This window comes from Akebia trifoliata, chromosome 4, assembly GCF_017979445.1.
Source record: "Akebia trifoliata isolate Shusen 1 chromosome 4, ASM1797944v1, whole genome shotgun sequence".
Taxonomy (NCBI): Eukaryota; Viridiplantae; Streptophyta; class Magnoliopsida; order Ranunculales; family Lardizabalaceae; genus Akebia; species Akebia trifoliata.
The window spans coordinates 45,301,396-45,322,354 of NC_141378.1; the positions used below are offsets into that span (position 1 = coordinate 45,301,396).

At 34.1% G+C, this 20,959-nt stretch overlaps 2 long non-coding RNA genes across 3 annotated transcripts; one reads left to right on the top strand and one right to left on the bottom strand.

The window, feature by feature from the left end:
* The first annotated feature begins 6,727 nt into the window (after window positions 1-6,727).
* Window positions 6,728-10,383, top strand: LOC147405265 (uncharacterized). 2 transcript variants are annotated; one of them, XR_015178121.1, is made up of 3 exons: window positions 6,728-7,067; window positions 8,891-8,995; window positions 9,943-10,383. It is a non-coding gene; the product is annotated as an uncharacterized LOC147405265 (long non-coding RNA). The 2 variants fall into 2 exon arrangements; XR_015178120.1 differs by lacking the exon at window positions 9,943-10,383 and adding an exon at window positions 9,500-9,849.
* Window positions 10,384-12,539: 2,156 nt separating this feature from the next.
* On the bottom strand, window positions 12,540-14,298 carry LOC147405266 (uncharacterized). The gene is made up of 3 exons (XR_015177277.1): window positions 13,832-14,298; window positions 13,312-13,456; window positions 12,540-13,197 (listed from the first exon to the last, which is right to left on the bottom strand). It is a non-coding gene; the product is annotated as an uncharacterized LOC147405266 (long non-coding RNA).
* Between the last annotated feature and the right edge of the window lie 6,661 nt (window positions 14,299-20,959).

Sequence of the window (20,959 nt, forward strand, 5' to 3'; positions counted from 1 at the left end):
AGGTTGAATGAGGTAAGCCATTACACCAATAATATGTGTAGAAGAAGACAACAACAGAGAAGACAAACCATGATGTAAGCCATTACATCAATATCATTAATAATACAAGCCGCCGACTGCTTGTATAATTGCTCTTCTCAAAAATCTTCACTGTTATTTATACTAGTGATCAAGCGGAGCACAAGTTGTTAAAGTTAGACACCATAATTTGAGCCTTTACTTTTAAATTTAGGATAATGCTGATGTAACATCGGGTCGGTGGGGTGGGGTGGCGGAATCATAGATCTCACTCATCTCCGTGAAAAAGCATCTATGGTTCATGCATACCATTTTTTTAAGGTATTCAATTGCTTTTATCACATGTGCAAAGATGTATTATTGCCCGATTGATTATCAATCCATTGTTCTTCCCCTTTTACAACATATTGTGTGTTTGGTAACACGTCTAAAGTTTGAATGGAGGTGTGGTCCACCTTTAAAATTCAGACTTTAGAAATTTTATTTCTATTTGTTTTGATTCAGATTTCAGATTTCAAAATCAAAATTCAAAAGTTTTGAACCAGCAATAGAGGGATGTTAGATAAAAATTTTGAAATTTGATTTTTTTTATTCATAAAATACCCTCCTCAAAATCCTGATTTATATCATTTATCATTTCTTTATACGAACCCTAAAACCCTTATTTTTAACTTTTCTCTCTCCTTTCTTTTCTACCTCTCATTTCTCTACAACTGTGTTGTCAAGGTCTCTCTCCTTCTTCTCTTTTCGTGTTCGAAAACCCTATATTTTTATATGAATTTTAAAATTATATATTTTTCAAGTAGAAAATAAATGATTATTTATTATTTGAGTATTATCTTGTTGGAATATAATTTTTCAAGTATGAATTCAATTTGAAAACGGTACTTTTGAAGTGTTTGATTTGTTAAAAATCAAAATTAAATGTGAGGATGATATCATTATGCATAACATGTTATGTTTTTTGATTAACAATTTATTAGAATTACAAAAGGGTAATATTGTCAAAATAGTCATTATGTTTTAAAATTTTATTTATAACCAGAAGTTTTTAAAAATGATAAACAAACAACTTTTCCAAAATAAGATTTTAGATATCAGAAAACAGACTTTAGACTTTAGAAGTGTTATCCCTTCTTATGCTAACCACTAACCCACCTAACAAATATATACATATATATATATATATATATATATATATATATATATATATATATATATATATATATAATTGGTTCTTGGGTTGGGCTCCAAGAGGCACCCAAGTTTCCCCCCATAGGGGGAACCTTACTCCCGAGTTGACTCAATAACACACACGCACACACCGAGCCGAGTGGTGTGGTGAGATGTCTAATGATACAAATTTTCTTTTCGTACAAATTTTTTCTATATTATTTAATTAATTATTTTTTAGTGGTTGTATTTAAACGGTCCAATAATATAATATATTGTTGCCATTTTTGTTTGACCAATTGAATACGATAATGAGATATCTAAAGAGATCTTTAACCTTGGGTATTCATTCTCAAAGGTTTTCTACTGTTTTTGAGGGGTTCAATGATGTTGATTGGAACACATTATCAGATGACTCAAAAGCTACAAGTGGTTATGTGTTTTAAATTGGAGGTAGAGCAGTTTCTTGAAAGTCCAAGAAACAAATTATTATAACTCTATTCACAATGGAATCAGAATTAATAGTGTTAACCACAACAAGTGAAGAAGTAAGTTGGCTTCGAGGTCTACTTTCGAATATTCCTATTTGGGATAAACTTGTACCAACTGTTCTAATTCATTGTGATAGTATCATTGCCACTGGCAAAATACAAAACTATTACTCTAATGGTAAATCATGACAAATACGTCACAAACCAAGTACTATGAGAAAACTAATTATGAATGGTATCATACATAAAAGTAGATTTTGTGAGATCTGGAGATAATATTATAAATCCCTTGGCTAAAGGTTTAGAAAGGGAAAAAAGTTAAGAATACATCGAAAGGGATAAGACTAAAACTACTACACCCTAAATATTTTGAATTTTAATCTGATTCATTATCCAGTTCAAGATCCTGATTTAAAGGTATGAGAAGAAATAAAAACCATTGAATCATATCAACTAAATATAAATAAAAAAATTAAAACAAACAGAAATTAATTCTTATCAAAATTGATAGCATCATCTTAGAACTCGATTAAAATGTCAAGTGTAGTAATACTTGTTGAGTACTTATTACATTCAACCCAAATATAACAAAATAAAATAAAATTGTTTTAAATCTGAATCATAAATAAACTAAACAACTAATTAAAAAAAAAACTATCTCCGTTGTTGATTCTGCATTGCCTAACTCCAATTTCAATGCTCATTATCTGAAAAGCTTTTTCGACAAAGTCAGTAAGTTAAAGCTTACAGGAAAATCAACACTACAATAACATCTATGCATACATATAAATAAAAAGAAATATATGATCATGTTATTATCAAGTAACCAAATCAATCCATGCAATGATGATCAATTTTTCCACCAACTTGACCATTACTATCATCATCGATTTTTTCAACAGTTTAATCAAACTCTCTGTTCCAAAACAACCAATGTATGTAATGACCAATTTTCCCACTAGTTTGGTCATAATTGTCATTATTGATATTCCCAATAGTTCGATCAAACTCTCTGTTCCAAAACACGAAATCTTCATCGAAGGCCTTTAGGATCTTTCACCTAAAGACTTAAGTCCTAACTTATTCGATTCATCATTTCAAAATAATTAATGTATGTAATGATGACTAATTTTTCCACTGGCTTGATTATTACAATCATCACTGATTTTTTCAACAGTTCAATCAAACTCTATATTCTAAAACATGGAACCTTCATTGAGGGTCTTTAAGGTTTTTCACTTAAGGACCTAAGTACTGATTTGCCTAATTCATCATTCTAAAATGAGTTCATGATTATGCAATTACACATTCATATTCTAAAAGAGCATTATATGCAGTTTCAATATAAAAATTATCACGACAATTAAAAATTTACCATTAAAATATAATACCTCACATTATTCATCCATAAGCACATAAGAAACACATAACCATATTATATACTTACTTTTTATTTACTACTTATATATAAATAAATGTGTCGTAAGAACTTACCTTAATCAATGTTAAGATCCACTAATGAAATCCAATTCCTTCTCTTTTGTTTTATGTTTTCTCGATTTTCTACAACAAATAATTATATAGATAAAAATTAAATGACTATTAATGGTATTCAAACTATTATAGTAAAATTTTTAGCATCTCTATAATCCTAAGGATTTTATTTTCTTTTTAAAACAAACACAAAAATAAAATAATACAACATTCAAGAAAAAACAAGACTAAAATGATAGTCTTGCATTGTAAGTTGAATTCTCTGAATATAAAGTTTTATTTAAATTTTTTTGATATTTTTTCTGTAAAGGGAACTTTCAGAACTTTTCAACGATGTATAGATCGTTGAAAATGGATAAGTAACGAGTTCTCAATAGATTTTACAAGTTATCCTTACAAATTTCCTTAGGTGACGAGAATCATAGATTCTTCAAAACGATGGATTTTTTTTAATTTCTTTTTACAATAAAATAATAAAATTTTGGTTTAAATTATAATGCACGGAAATCTAAGATTATTAAAAGATTTAGAAGTTCTTACCTTAAATTTATGCCAAAAAATATCCGAAGAACGTAAAAAATTGAGTTGGGTTGAAGTTTTCATAGTGGATGTGGTCGGAAACGTTATTTCTTTGATTCCCCTCGAAGCTTTCTATGAATTGAGTGGTTTTCTTTTTTACACAAAAGCCTAATGGGTCCTCTAAGTAGATGAAAATCTAGGTGGTAGATAAAGGGAGACTAGGGTTTTGTTTTAAAAGAAGAGAATATGGGAAATAGAGGAATAATTCTTAAATTTTCTTGAGATTTAATATTTATAGTGTTAAAAGAATGTAACGATCATTATTACATTTGTTTTTTTTAATTAAAAATTTTATGCTTTGAAGTCCGATTTTCGTGATCTTATATTCTATTTCAATTAATTTTTCGATGCAGATCTAATGGTATAATGAATTTCGAAAATTTTCAACTTCAAAAAAATTCTTTTATTTGTTGACCTATAAAATTTCTCGAAATACGTGTTTTAAAATTTTAGGGTGTTACAAAAATCCATTTTATAAATTACCAATGAAAGATACCTTATCTAGAGACTAGAGATCCCAAGAGCCAAGTTAAAAAAAAAAAAAAAATGAGTCATTAAGTAATGGTAAAGGTCATGCAAAACCTTTAGAGTATAACTCTTAGGGTATGTTTGATTGCATGGAAAGTCACTTTACATGGAATTTGGAATCCATGGAAAATTAGTTGTGGAAAATAGGTAAGGTTAGAAAATCAAATTCCATTATTTGATTTCACTTTGATAAAATCATGGAAAAAATATGCGAAAAAAAGAAGAAGAGAAAAATGAGGAAGAGGGAGGGGGAGGATGTGGCGACGGTGACGGTGGCGACGACGATGACAATGACGACGACGGTGGGGGCGACGATGACGGTGGCGGCGACGACGGAGGTAAGTGAAGAAGATGGGGGGAGAATGTGGTGGTGGTGGTGGCGGAGGAGGTGAGGGATGCAAAAGAAGAAAAAAAAAGAAGAGAGAGAAAGAAGGTGGTCAGAGACGGAGTCGACGGCGATGGCGATGGTGACGATGACGACGACGACGAGGTTAGTGTAATGGTGGTGGTGGTAGTGGTGGTGTTAGGGAAGAATTGATGATGGAAAATATAGGTGGATTTCATTTTCCCATCCATATGGGTGGGAAAGTGAAATCCATGATTTAGTGGACTTTTTGAATAGGGTGGAAAATGAATTTCCATTTCCATGTGTAATCAAACACTTGAAAAATGTCATTTTCCATGGAAATTGATTTTCCACCTTATTTTCCATGTGCAATCAAATATACCCTTAGTTCATACCAATGATGTTTGGTGCATGATAAGATTTAGTTGTTTAGTTCTTAATGACGATTATAGATCATGATTGAGTATGGTGGTTTGATGCACTCTTGATAGTCTAACTAATGATCTCTTGTGGTGTAATTTAGGTGAGTTTTTAAACTCTTAATGAGTTCTATAGCTTAATTTGAGTAAGGTGTACAATCTGAGTTTAAAACATAGTCATTTCATTTCTTATACCTTAAACACATTAATACTATATAAATGTTCAAGTTGTAAAATACTTTTATTTAAACATGATATTGATTTGTTTGTCTGAAGAATTTTTATTAAAATAAGTGGGAGGTTGTTAGATATTTTAATAAAAAATATTATAATTAATATAGTAAACAAATTATTTTTGTATATATAAATAAAACTTGTCTTTTTTTATCTTTAAGTTTTCTCTTTCTACCATTTCTAGCTAAAAGTACAAAAAGGGTTTTGATTAAAATAGAGAGAGAGAGAGAAAAAAGGCACATCTCTCTCACCCAATTTTATGCTTAGGTATCTTTGTTCTGTTTAAATCCATGTCGATTGGGCATATGAAAGTCATTGTATTTTTAAAAGCCATCCTTGATTCTCGGGTTGACCCCCAAGAGGGGAACCTTGTTTTCGAGTTGACTCAATAACACACACAACACGCGTCGAGCCAATTCAAGTCGGGTCGGGCAGGCGGTGTGGTGTAGTGAGGTGAGGTGTCTAATGGTAAAATCTGTTTATTTATTTATTATTATTATTATTATTATTATTATTATTTTTATAGTTTTCAATTAATTATTTTTTAGTGGTTTTATCTAAACGGTCGAATAATGTGATATATTATCATCATTTTTGTTTGACCAACTGAGCTCAATTTATTCTCAAAAGTTTATGTCTGTTATTTTGCTGGGTTAACTTTGTATTTTATACATTTATGTCTATTTTTTTTGTGTCTGATTTTGTGAGCACTAACAGAAACTTTCCCAAAATATTTTTTTCCTCTGTCAATTGACTTTGTTATATCTGGACAAAAGAATCGGGTGTGGATTTAGGTGATACCAGTGGGTAGACGAGTACTAATGAGGTGAGGTGGTAATCAAGTTGTTGTACTAGGGGGCGACGTGCCGAGCCGATTCTTTGCTTGCAAATTCAATTTTCTAAAAGAAAACAACTAAGTTTGTGCCTCAAATCTATTGGACCTTTTTCTGTGTTTCTGGTCAGATCGGACAGTTTATCTAAATAGGAAATTGGATTGTATTTATATTTTGTTATTTGGAAAATGTTTAAACATGGTGCTCTAAACGAGGTCTGCTAGTTGATCCTACGTTCAAGAACCTCAGTCATCGAATATAAAAAAAATAGTTATAATTAATTATTTATGTGGGCGAATTTTTTATCATTTTCTTGTCATTTAAAGTTTTTCTGGTTGAATGTGCTCTAAATCGAATTGATATGGTTTCAGTTGAGTAAATAAAAGGTGGGTGTGGAGAGTAATTTACTAAAAGGTATTAATGTCATTGCAATCTTTATATATATATATATAGGGTCGCGTTCCTAAGACTCATATTGCGACTCACATCGCGACTCACCATTTCAGCCGTTCGATATTCGTTAAATCGACGGTCCAGATCGCGACCCATTTTTAAAACGATAAAATTTCGTTATTTACAACTACCTCCCCGATAACAAAATAAAAAATAAAAACTAAAAACGAAATATCAGCTCAGCTGAAACTTCGTCTTCTTCGCAACTTTCAGATCTGATTTCAAAACGCAGAGAAAAATCTGAGAGAAATCTTCTTGTGTTCATCGCGATTGAACGAAATTTCAGATCGATCGACTTGCTTGCTAAACAAAATCGAAAGAAACGAAGACGAAAGAAAATCAGAACGAACGAAAACTCGTCTTCTTCGTTTCTGCCCTCTCTTCTCTTTCTCTTTACAACGCTTCTTCCTCATCTCTATTCCCTCTCTCTCTCTCTCTCTCTCTCTCTCTAGAACAGACGACGACTCACACAAAAGAAGAGCTCGACAGAAACCCTAAGGTAACAAATCACAAACCCTTGTTTTTTAATTTTTTTTGCACTTTTATTTGTTTAATAATTTTTCTTTTTAATTTTTTTGCTGAGTATCTCCATCTCCATCTTCGTCTTCTTCTTCTTCGGTTTTTAGTGTGTTGTTGGGTGGTGACTTACATTTAAGATTTCTTGAAAAGCCCACAGATGTTAACAGTGTGGCAATTTAAAGTAGTGGTACCTAGTTTATAGTCTAGGTTAATGTTTATACTCGTTTTTCGATCTCCTTTATTGTTTATGATTCAAGATCTAGTTCTTAAACAGAAATGGAATTTGCAAATCTAGTTTTGGATCTGTAATCTTGTGTAGTTCTGATCTAAATCAGTATTGAAACGTTTGTGCTACAACAATAATTAAGAGATTTTTAATTAGCTACAATGACTTTTTTTTTTTTATAAGTAAAATATCGTTTCAATAAGGTGGTCAACAAGACTGGCAAAAGAAACAATACAGAGAAAATGAAATAAGGGGATTCAAGACAACAAATTTGCTCCCACCTAACTAGGAAATCTTCAAAAAGGACCCCCTTGAACTCCTAAAAAACTATACACCAAAAAAATAGTATACCTAACATAGTTAGAAGAATGTCTTCTTTTGCTCCTAAGCTTATTAATGATTTAATGATCAATTAATTTTTTGGTCAAATTCCTTTTTTGTTTCAAATTGTAATTGGGCTTTAATCTTGTCTCAGTGATCTTGGAAATGTTGTTTTATCTGGTCAACTGTTTCCACAACTTATTCATCTTAGAAATTTGCAGTACTTGTAAGTCCTTTTTCTGCAATGAATTTTTTTGATCTATTAGTTGTCTTTGTAGAACTGTGATTGTTATTTTGCACATGCTTTGGCCAAAATGCAGTTCTAACATCTTTACTCATGTCACAATCAAGCACCCATACCTATATCCATGCAACTTAGCACAACATGTTGTCATCCATTCTCTTTATTCTTATAGATAATATTTAATAAGAAGTTTTATGGAAAAATAGAAATAGTAGTTTTTCTGGTTTCTTAAATGAGTGGTTCTTGAGACCATGAGATGGAGGCACGTGTCAATCTCCTTCCTCCTCCATTCCGTTGTCATGGGAGTTATACACCAGTTTTGTTATCATGGGTGTGATATCCATCATATTGCTTGATGCGCCACCATATTTTTGCCGCAATGGACACCTGATTCACCTTGCCTAGAATGCCCCCCTTCCAAATCAGCTCAGAATTACAAAGGTTGGTCAGTCTGGCAGCCTTGTGAGTTCAGCAACCTATCTAACTTGCAATGGCTTTGGGTCAAAGTACCCAATCCAACTTGAAACACCTTTCTATTTGTGTCTTGTCCATCCTATATCTTGTTGAGAGGTGTAGTCTAGCTTGGTTCATTACTTTGTCAAGTTTCAAGGCTCATCTAGCTAACCTTTTCATTGTTGTGGGATATGGAAATAGTAGCTAGTTAGAGTTATTGTGGCCGTAGAGGTGTAGTGAGGGGTAATTTTGGTTGAGTTACCAAATCATGGAGTTGACCTATATTGTGGAGCAATGCTAATAGAACCTCAATTACATTTTAAATCAGTTTATCTACCAATAATTGAACTTAATATCGAAATCGAGCAAACGACCTAAAGATGGACAAATACTTATATAATTCTATAAAGAACTGTGTGCCCACCACACCACACAAACGACTTAGAGATAATTCTATTTTATTATCTGCTTTGAGTTTTGTGGGGTCTCAATATGATAATTGAGAGAAGCTCTTTGTGCATTGTTCTTAAAATCATGTTTCCTTAATGGTTATTATCAGGGGAAACAGCCCATTCGAGGAGTTCCGACTATTATTTTGTTTGGTTCACTTGGTTCGGGTTCTCTGAAGTTGTTTGGTTCGGGTTACTGATGTTCGTGGGGAATGGTAAGAAGCTGCATATCCATATAGTTAACCATGTTATGGAACTATGCTTTACTAAGACCTACCAGCAACGGGAAATAATTTTATGTCTCTTGAGTCCATTTGAAACATCCTTTTGCTCTGCCTGAAGGTTGATATTCTTTGTTTCGCTTTAAATAAGTGTATTAAGGTTGCTTCTGTTTTTTTTACCGCTAAACACTACTGAAGAGCTTATTTGAAGAGAAATTGATTCTCTACTTTCCCTAGTTGAGTTCAGTTTTCAGGTATTATTATTGCATTCTTCTTTCTCTTTACTGCCTTTTCATTTCTGTTTAACACCATTAAACCTTGCTACCTTGTTTGAAGGTTAAATGTTGATGCTAATTTTATGTAATTGTTGGGATCGATCTTCGTCTTCGTCTTCATTGTAACATTTATATTTTTGGGTGGCTATACCCTTGCTTCAGTAGTTGTAATATTTCATTTAACTGTCTCTATTTTTCTTTCTTTTCATATTATCTTCTCAAGTGTTTGGGATATTTCGATGAAAATGAAAATTCCATGTGCTTGTGGCGAAGGAATTTGTCAAGTATTCATTTCTAGAACTTCAAGAAATCCTAATCGTCATTATCTTAAATGTCCAAATGCGGTAAGTTTTAATTATTTAACATACGCTTTGGTAAGAAATTATTGAAAATTTTATAGATTTTTTTATTTGTCTCTTCTAAGTTGGAAATGACAATGGTTGTGGATATTGGATTTGGATGGATAAACTAAAATGGTGTAGATGTGGGTGTGGACCTTGCAAATTAATAACCACCACATCTAACAAAAATGGCAATAAAGGGAAAAAATTTTATTGTTGTCCTAAATCAACTATAAGTGGCTTTTTTTTTTCTACTGAATCAACATTGTAGTTTATAGTGATTCTTTTCTTAAATTATATCTTATGTGAATTTTTTTTCAATCAGAACAAAATGGTTGCGGTTTCTTCATGTGGGATGAGGAGTTGAAGACTAATGCATCAACAAATGTAGAGGCGGGTGAAGAGATTACAAATATTACAAATGGGGAAAAAAAAATGATCGAAGACCTTTGTGAGAATATTGTAAATCTTTGTAATAATTTAAAAGAAAATTTAGATAAATTAAAATTTGAGGACTAGAACAAACGTTTAATTTGTATTTTATGTATGTATCCATCTAAAGAATTTTCTAATATAACATAAATCATGGTTAAATGAATCATGTTCCTTTATTCCATTATATTGTTATGCGTTGTTTACATTCCATTGCAGAGTGGGAGCAGGTACTACTAAATTTTATTAATAGGAATTAATGTTTATTTGTTTGTTTGGGTTCAGTGGATATTCTGGGTGGGACCCTTCATTGTAGCTGCTCTTGCTGCAGTGTACCACCAAATTTTATTAATAGGAATTAATGTTTATTTGTTTGTTTGGGTTCAGTGGATATTCTGGGTGGGACCCTTCATTGTAGCTGCTCTTGCTGCAGTGTACCACCAAATTGTCATTAGGGCCATTCCTTGCAAGGCCAGATCTTAAAAGAACACCTCCCTCTCTATCATCAATAAATATGGAATTTTTTTTTCTTCTAAGTTTGTTTTGTATTTTCTTTGTTTCTCTCTCTTGAACTACTGCTAGGGATTGTTGGTTATGTGTAAATTATCAAGTTATGTTATGGGTGGGGTGTGTTGTAGTGTTGTGTTGAGCTTTGAAATGGAGATTCTTTTTATTTTATTTTTTAAATGAATTAGTTCTTCATTTTAATTTAAACAATGCTTGAGTTGATATTTTATCTTCTTTATTGGTTAAAAATCCTCAAGTTCTGAACAACTTGAGTTTTGTTCTTTGCAATACTAATCGAAAATGACTTTAAATGCCATTGTTTTTTCTTCCCCAAACCTGGTACAGATTGTCGTGTTTTATGAGGATTTTGTTGTGTGAAAAAATGAATAATAAACCCATAAGATTTTATGTGGTTCGGCAAATTGCCTACATCCATGACACATAATCCAGAATGAATACCACTGATCACCTCTTTTAGGGTGTTATTAGTTCTATATTCTACGCTGCATTTCTTGACAATCAGAGTCACTCTTAAATGGTTTTCAAAACCTTAAATGTCTTGCAAATCGGTTTACAAGATTCTGTAAAATCTTGACTAGCTTATGGTTCAATTCATCTACAATCTAAATATATGCTAAAACTGAGTGATCATTGAGTCAGGGAAAAGTGCCAAGATCGTTTTAACCCAACTCATAGTGCCAACCTTGTAGTGATGCTATGATCAAATCCAGTTTAACTTCAATGTGAGAATTAAAAGTTACAAGGGCTAATTTCTCCATGTACAATGCATAAAGTGAAATGAGACTATCATAATTTACAAGCATGAGCATCCAATCACTTCATAAAAGAGGTGTCTTACAAACTTAGTTAAGTTGGCATTTCCATGAGGAAAGATAACTGAGTTTTATATGACTAATATCCTTGATTTCAATTTCCAACAATATGCCACAAGTGAAACCATGAACCATTTGTGCAGTTTTTATCTTTAATCACCATTGCCTATTCTCTAACCCCACTACTAGGGGCCTTCAACAACAATCTGATTTCTCCATTCAGCTCTGTTTAGACCTGTATCTTCAGTCAAGGCTCATCATTTCGTGCTACCTTAATCCCCTTCATTTTTTGTTTTTCCCTTTGCCTTTTTAGATCCCTCAAGTTGCATGAAAGAACTCCAGTGCTGCCATTGATACATTGGCTTCGCTGTAATCCACTGAAGTAATCTACGCCCTTGAAGGGGAGATGCAATGCCTACTAGCCTGTAAAAAACTCAAATCAGTCCAAGCCCCAATATTTATGCAAATCTTAAATAAGATTAAAAGTCTGATAGAATCCAACATTAAGGCTTAGAATGGGTTAACTTTTGTTCTCCCAACAATAAGGCTTAGAATCCAATGACTAGAAAGTAACTACATGTTCACTGAAAAGTACCAACTGAAGAGCAGTCTTGTTAAAAGATGCCAACTTACCCTTAAAATGAAACCCACTTGTCGATGTATATTTTCATTTCGAACGAACCAACTAGCAAACATGATTGTGGTCAAGTACATTAGGGTATCAAACCATCCAAAAGTTTGTCTTGGTAAAATCCATCCATCATGAAAAATATCATATTCATATAAAGAGGCATTTGCTAGTGATACTTCTTATTAAAGTTGAAGGATAGCAACAGCCCCATTTGCAATCCTACCAATAATAATCAAAGACATTTAAACTAATGATAAGGTGATCATCTTTTCAGCACCTATACCAAGTATTTGGGGTTTGGGGCAAGTGACTTTTATGTCCCCATATATTAAAAATAAAATTATTCTATAACAGAAATATATTGTGCTTATTCATATTCTATGTACATGTCCATCAATCATCTCGATTATATCTAATATGAGGATTAAACCCATATCCCAAAAAACATATTCATCAATAAGACCAACTTCTCTACTAGTATTATCCACAGATCCATCTAACAATCTTCATCTCCACATTTTATGAAATATGTTGCTGCTTATTCAATGGGCATGTAGCAACAAAATAACCCTTATTAAGAATTATTTTTTGTGGTATTTCCAATCCTATTAGTACATATCCAAATTATCTCAAACAGACTTTTCTAACATACCCATTTATAATACTATTTTCTCTAATCTTCCTACTGCCCATCTAATCATCATGGCTTCTACAAACATATTTTCCATTATAAGAGCACATGTACGAAATATATTTCAAGTTAAAGATAATAGATAATAATAGAATGATCTCAGTATCAAATAAACCAAAGTAGAACCATCTGTGGAGCATGGACCAGTACAACCAACATCTACTAGCCTGAAAAACTAACTTGAAAAAAAGACAAAAAAGTGAGAACAAAAGTTATGACATCAGAATTGATCACAACAATACCCGTCTTGCACGTGAGACCCCGTAAGACAAGTGGCATGTGTGGGGCATAACGGACCTACATACATGTGGCATAGAGATTCGGTATGACTAGGAGTCATGTGTACAAGTGAGCATTGCTTATGTTTGACATAGAACACATAGTAACTGCAGATCACAAATATCGACTTCTCCATTTGATTCCATATGAGTCTGGCTTGTAACATGTTCAAATTAAGTCCATATGTCACCGCTAATCCCGCAATGCCTATAAAACAAAAGAGAGAAAAAAAAAATAGATTAATGTTCTTTCAGTGGGTCAATCGCTCATAGTGCTTCACAATAATGGTGTCATAAATGATTTCAAATGGGATCGACTTACTGGGATCAATTACTCCCTCTGGCACAAAGATCAAGAATATTAAAGAGAAGGCAAATGTGATTAACGACAACATATCCAAGCGAAAGCATAGCCATTCCATTGCAAGAGAAGCATTAAATTTGGGCCGGGAATAACCATCCATCAGCTTCAGGTTCATGTGAAATAAATACAAAAGCCACGTGTCATGTTATTTCCTTCTTATGCTGCCATTTATTAATTCTTGTTGAAACAAATGGATTTGCAATTGAAGAGTTTGCAAGCATGTGTCAACATCACTAGAGCTCTATACATACATACATACATACATTAAGGGAACCAACGTTGGGAGCCAAAATTTGTCCTATATGGGAAAAGTTTCGGATTTGGCTGATTTTTTGTTTGGATGATCTCCTCGCCAAAGAGATCCACACAAAAAATCAGCCCATTCATAAACTTCTAACCCATATAGGAAATAATTTGACTCCCAAATGTATGCTGCCGAACATTGCCCTATATATATATAATGAAAATTAAGTCTTACTTGTTTCTCAAGCTTATACAACTTGCGGCGGAAGTCGATCCGTTTTCGGTCCAACCTTTCCTACTTTAAACGGATTTCCTCCTTCAAAAGCTCCAAATTGTCCAGCTTCTTCTGTGATGAAGGTGGAGCCTTAGGACCATTTGTCATCCCAGGTGCAGAACCAACCTTCGGAGCTATGGATGGGAGATATTCTTTTCCTCTATTAGAAACAGATGTCACACCACTCGGAGCTACAGATGCAGTATTGGCCCCATTGCTTACACTGTCAACAGGAACACTGTCCCTGTTAGCCCACCATAGCTTGATGAAGCGGTTACCCATTACAGCATCTGGTGCCTTCAGAGCAGCCTCCGCCTCCTCTTTTAGAGAATTGGACAAAAGCTCGTTCACTGTTCAGTGGTATATAAATGTCTATAACCTGAAGTAGACAACACCCGGTTCAAGCCTAAACCATCGTTACTTGGTCCAGGCTTGCTACTCTTATCTTGTAAATCTTTGCTGTTTGTTAATAGGCTTGAAGGAGTATTGACCGATGATAAAGGTCCCATTCCAGCTGGAGTTCCAAGTAAGTGTGCACTTGGAAGTGAAACAGGGAGATTGAACTGTGAGAGGCTCTGTGATTTGCAAAACCAGCTATTGGTTATGAAAGTGGGATGGGCCTTATGCAATTAAATAAAAAAATCTCAACCCCAAGATCTTACTTCTAAGCAACAATTTCTTCAGTTTATACAATTAATGATTTTCTTACTCCCAGTAACATTTCTTATTTGTTGTCAACAATAGAATAATATATTGTAAAAAAACCTTACTTCAAATGCTTTGCAATATTAAAGAAGAAATATGAAAGCATGAACAAATTTCATCCTCCCTGCTTCTTCGTTGTGTATAGAGCATATCAAGAAGACGAAGATGGAGATAGAGATACTCAGCAAAAAAATTAAAAAGAAAAATTATTAAACAAATAAAAGTGCAAAAAAAATTAAAAAACAAGGGTTTGTGATTTGTTACCTTAGGGTTTCTATCGAGCTCTTCGTTTGTGTGAGTCGTCGTCTGTTCTAGAGAGAGAGAGGGAATAGAGATGAGGAAGAAGCATTGTAAAGAGAAAGAGAAGAGAGGGCAGAAACGAAGAAGACGAGTTTTCGTTCGTTCTGATTTTCTTTCGTCTTCGTTTCTTTCGATTTTGTTTAGCAAGCAAGTCGATCGATCTGAAATTTCATTCAATCGCGATGAACACAAGAAGATTTCTCTCTGCGTTTTGAAATCAGATCTGAAAGTTGCGAATAAGACGAAGTTTCGGCTGAGCTGAAATTTCGTTTTTAGTTTTTATTTTTTATTTTGTTATCGGGGAGGTAGTTGTAAATAACGAAATTTCATCGTTTTAAAAATGGGTCGCGATCTGGACCGTCGATTTAACGAATATCGAACGGCTGAAATGGTGAGTCGCGATGTGAGTCGCAATATGAGTCTTAGGAATGCGACCCTATATATATATATATATATATATAGGGGAGCGTTCGCTGACTAACTTTTTGGCAAACGGATTGGCAAACTTATATGGGTCGTTCGATATTACGCCATCAGACGGCCGCGATTTAATCTCAGCGAAACTTAAATTTATACATATATTTGCAGCGCCATCCCTCAAAATATATTCATTTTATTTTGAAATCCCTTTTCTCTTTAAACCAAACAGAACAAAACTCTCTGTTATGTTCGAACAGAACTCCAAACCCTTTCTCTTCGAAATCTCTCTCGCTCTCTCTCTTCTCACTCGCTCTCGCTCTCACTCTCTCATTCTCTCTCACTCGCTCTCTCTCTCACTCTCTCACGCTGCCTCTCTCACTCACTCACTCACTCACGCTGCCTCTCTCGCTTAAACCCGATCAAACCCTCTCTCTCGCTCTTTCATTCTCTCTCGCTCTCGCTCTATTCCTCGCTGCGACTACCTCTCTCACTCTATCATTGTGTGTGAAACTCCATCTCTCGCACGAGCACGAACACGAACATGAACAAGACCCTATTCCTCCCTGCAACTCCATCTCACGAACATGAATGGCTGTTCGTTTAGACTTCGTCAGGTTAGTAAATGTTTTGAAACATTTGGCTCATACACTAGGGTTTTGTTGAGGTAATGTGTTTAGCTCTTGTTCACAAAGCTAGGTGAGTTCTGTTTTGTTTTGTTTTGCATTTTAAAATGAGTCTTACGGATCTTGGTTTTAATTTTCTTAAGGATTGTACTTTTGGTTACTACCTCTGTTGTTGGTTAGCTGACCCCAAATCTTTGGGATGAGTATGAGGACCTCTGCTGTTGGTTTTGTATGGTCGTCCTATTGTGAAAATGATCTACCATATGGAGCAATAAAAGCATCAATCTTGGTGTGTTTAAGCAGGGTGGTGTAGCTGCATAAAGGTCATCAATAGACATGATATGTGAATTTAGCCCAAGCATGTACCTTGGAATCCCTTCTTGCGTAGGCAAGCGTAGGGAAGTTATTAGTATTCAAAAAACAGAAAACATGGAAATTACCACCTTTGATGAGCCAATGAATGCTGTCTTTTGATGACTGTTTTCCCTCAATTGTGGTCTCCAATTCTTCTTTGTTATGAATGTTCTTGTAATAAATTAAGTTTAAATTTACCTATTTTGATGATCATGTTGTTTTGGTTATAGAACTTTCGAAATTAAGTTTAAATTTACCTAACTGAGTCCTTTTGAGATCATTTTTTTTCTCTATTGTTTCAGATGTTGATCTTGTAGACACCCCAATTTGCACGAACCCATAGGAAAATCCAAATTTTCTCGAATTAATTTCGATTTAGAACTCAAGTTCTTCGACGGACCCACATTGCTATTTTGCATCATTTTCATGCATACATGCATCATCTCATATCATTGCATGCCTATGCCTTGTCCCTAATCCACTTAAACCTATGCCCATCACCCAAACCCAAACCCAAACCCAAATCCAAATCCATATCCCAAATCCAAATCCAAATCCAAGTCCATGTCCTAACCCAAAACCAAGTCCATCCTAAGCCCAAACCCAAGTCCACATCCCTAACCCAAAACCAAGTCCATCCTAAGCCCAAATCCAAGTCCATATCCCAAACCCAAACCCAAGTCCATTCTCTCACCCCTTATATGATGACACATGTTGATACCTCATAAGCCCCCAATACCCAATGCATCATCTAATTGGAGGGTCAACTTTCCCTTTGTGAAAACTCAAGAATGCCCTTCTCAAAAGGTTTAGTCAAATCAAAAAGTTGTTTGGTCTTTGGTAATAATCCATAAAGGTGAGGGAACTTCCCATTATACCCTCAAAAGGTGGGAATCTTCAAGTACATACATGGAGTTCTCCCATTGGTCCATTTCAAAATTATACTTCTACCCTTACTTTATTTGTTATTTACAAATGAACCAAAGTCTACTTTTCACCTACCACTTCACCTTTACACATGTCATCCTCCTATTCACCCTCCCAAATGTGCTTTTGTTTTTCCATTGGTCCATTTCAAAACTACACTTCCACCCTTGCTTTATGAGTTATTTACAAATAAACCAAGATCTACTTTTTACCTACCACTCCACCTTTACACATGTCACTCCCCCATTCACCCTCCCAAAAGTACTTTTGTTCTCTCACCTCTATTTACCAAAAAACCAAGGATCAAAGCATGCTTTTAGGGTTTCTTCACAAATGTCATCTTTACCCCCATACAAATGAAAAATTCAAAAAGAAATAACCTAAATCTCATGTCCATTTTCTTCATTTTTAGGGTTGGACCACTTTATCCCCAAAAGTCTTCCAAAAACTCTATAAATACCCTCAATTTCCATGAACAACTCATGCTCTCAAGCCCCCATCTCTCAACCTAAAACTCTACAAAAATTCCTATTCATTCTCTCATCTTCTAAACTTCAACTCAACCCTCAATCATCTCATTCATCTCTCAAGCCTACTCTTCAAGGTTCAAGTTCATTAAGGGACAAGGTGGGGATAAGATGTAGTTATTTATTTTAAAGCTTGCATCTTCTTATTCTAATCCTCTATTTTATTTTCTCTTTTAGAAATCCTTTAGGATGTAATGCACACCCTCTCCCATCCCCGATAGATTGGACTAAGGTTCGATCGAAAGGATGGGGGTTGAAGCCCTTTTCATCCCAATCTCATGCATCATCTTGTACACAATGCACACACTCACTTATGCATGGCAATGATGAAGAAATGTGTCACCCTCTTGATGGGGTGAAACACTAAGTTTCTAGCCATGCATACATGCATCATGGTTGTGACTTCAAGGGAACTCCATTATGGAGTCTCTCTAAGAGTTCAAACCAACATTCATTTCATAAATTTAATGTGATTATATGGGTCATTCTCTTCCATAGAATGTTCCTAATGTCACATTGAAATCAAAATCCCTTTTTTAGGGAACATTCCACTTATTGCACACACCACTCTTACCATACATTCTCATGCATTTTAATATTTGTTTTCTTGAGTTTTTTACAAAATAAAATAGCCAAGCAAGGTAACCACCTTTGGTGGAGAGGATGGGGTGCCTAACACCTTTCCCATCCTCTAACCGGACCTCCTTACCTAGATCTTAGGTAGACCGTGCCCTTTCCAACATATGAGAGTCACTACAATGCCATGGAAAAAATGGTTTTCAAAAAATCAATTCGGGTGCCCATTCACACCCATTTCCAAAAAAGAATGGTGGCGACTCCAAACAATGTAGTATTGAGGTTCATTGTGAACATTTCATGTCTACAGATCTATGTGGAAAGCTTAATCGTAGAAATAATCATCTTGCTTGTGGAGAGCAGCGATACCATTGATACCATTGATAGTGCAGAAACAATTCAACTAAAGAAGACAATTTTTCTAGACATACTAGTGGAGAGACTTGTGTGGAAGACGATGATGATGGTTCGATTAGCCATGATCCATAAGATGAGAAATCTTCATGTGTGTTCAGTAACTGTTCAAGATGAGGATGCTTTTGAAGAGCATTCTTAATTTTGGTGCTAAAATTATTTGTAAAGCTAAGGCAGATATAAACTTTATGGATTCTATTGGTTTGAATATCTTTGCAATGTATATTGTGGATTCTATTGGTTTGAATATCGTTTAGTTTGAATATCTTTGCTATGTATATTGCCAAGGGTGTGGTGATCTGTTACTTTACAATTTGTGAAATGAGAATTAAGTTACAACAGGAGCATGTGATTGTGATAGTGGTGATCGATCCATTTTCTTAGCACAATAATGTACAAAGTGGTGCTCAAATGCATCAATGGGGGAAGATGTTGATTTGGCAACTTTGCAAACTAATCCACCAGTAGCTCCACTTGGTTTGCTAATCTTGATGAAAATTTTCAGTATTGGAGTTCAGAGTATGTGGTCTTTTTTTCTCTTGTTTAGAAGTAGGTTGGGGGATGCATGGGAATGAATGTACTTTGTTTTTTAGTTGACATGTAAACAATTATTTGAACTTCAGATTTGGAGATTCTTGAGGCTTTTGAATTGGAATGTAACATAAATGTCAGTTTGAGCTTTAGATTTTATTTATTGATACATGGAATGTTCATGAAATATATATAATCATTACTTATTTCTAGTTTTATTCCAAGTGAAAATGTAGATAATTTCACTTATTTCCAGTTCTATGCTTGTTGGTGTTGATATCCCTCTTCTCAAGATATTCTTCATTTATTTATCATTGCATAGGTTACAGGTGTGATGGGTGTTTAAATGGGTTTTGCTATGGTTCTTGATCATTTTAGTGCTCTCTATTGGATAGCTTGGTTTTGAAGAATTTAATGGAAGTTTGGCTTTTGAAGTAGTAGTGATAGTTGCAAATGTAAACTTTATAACTTAAGTAATAAGCTTAGTTTTTGCTTATATTATTATAGTAAAGGAGTTCATGTTTCATTCCCCAAGCACCATAGACAAACTGAGTCTGGTGATAGATGATTCTTCCTCTTGTAATAGAAGGCATGTGGTTTTTGATGGATTAATGAAAATATTGGTAGTGACCCACAAGAGGGTCCACTAATAGACAATCATAGATGCATGCTTGATCAAGTAGATTGAGAGCCACTATTTAAATGATTCCAACAATGTAGAATTCCCAAGTACTCATGATGTGAACCTGGATTTTAGGTAATCCATTTAATGTGGTTGCTTGCATAGTCACAAAATTATTCACCATATGCAATTTATTCCTATCCACATGCTAGCAAAGCAGTATCCAAGAATTATGCACACACTTTGATAACTTTAGTAAAATCTACTTCATCAAAAGACCAACTCTATGGTATGATAATACCCATAAAAAAAAACGATTTTACATGCTTGTTGTATCCATGTTTGAGTATACTAGGCTTGGTTAAGCTATTTAAGTAGGCTCACTTCTAATTTGCGCTTTATTATAAATAAGGATATGAACAAATTGAGGAAAATTCGTCAATAAAATCTAGAAAGAAATCAAAGGGCACAATGCTAGAAAGGTGGTTGGCTCTAGAACATTAGATTTCATAAAGTGAAAAGTTATGACACACCTTTTTCTATATAGAAAGCCCTAAAATGGGTTTCTATTTGACGATACTCTCACATGGCCCTGAAGTATCTTGGAAACTCGATAACTTGAACTGTATATAAGAACAACATCTTATCTTCATATAATAAAATAGCGATATAAAAGAAGACTTAATACGAAAAATACTAATAAAAGGAAACACCATGATGCAATAGCAAAGAAGTCAAAATGAGGCAACACCATAAGAACATTCAAGTAAAATCAATGCATCCTAGCAGAAATAAGATTCCCATGGTATGCTAGCTCTACACTTAAAATGAGATGATTTTTTAATACGAAAAGTGGTGATGAAATTGCTAGATATCTAGTAGAACCAGGCGTATGGTATGGGTTGCAGCAGCACTTCACAACTTCTAGAGAGACGATTTTGGATTCAAGAACTCAAAAAAAAAAAAAAAAAAAATTGATAGATTGAATTCGTAGGTTCATGTTGAACATTTTTATTTGATTCAGTAGGTACCTAAAAAAACCATTACAAAAATGATTCAATATACATAAAGAGTAGCCTGTACAAACAAT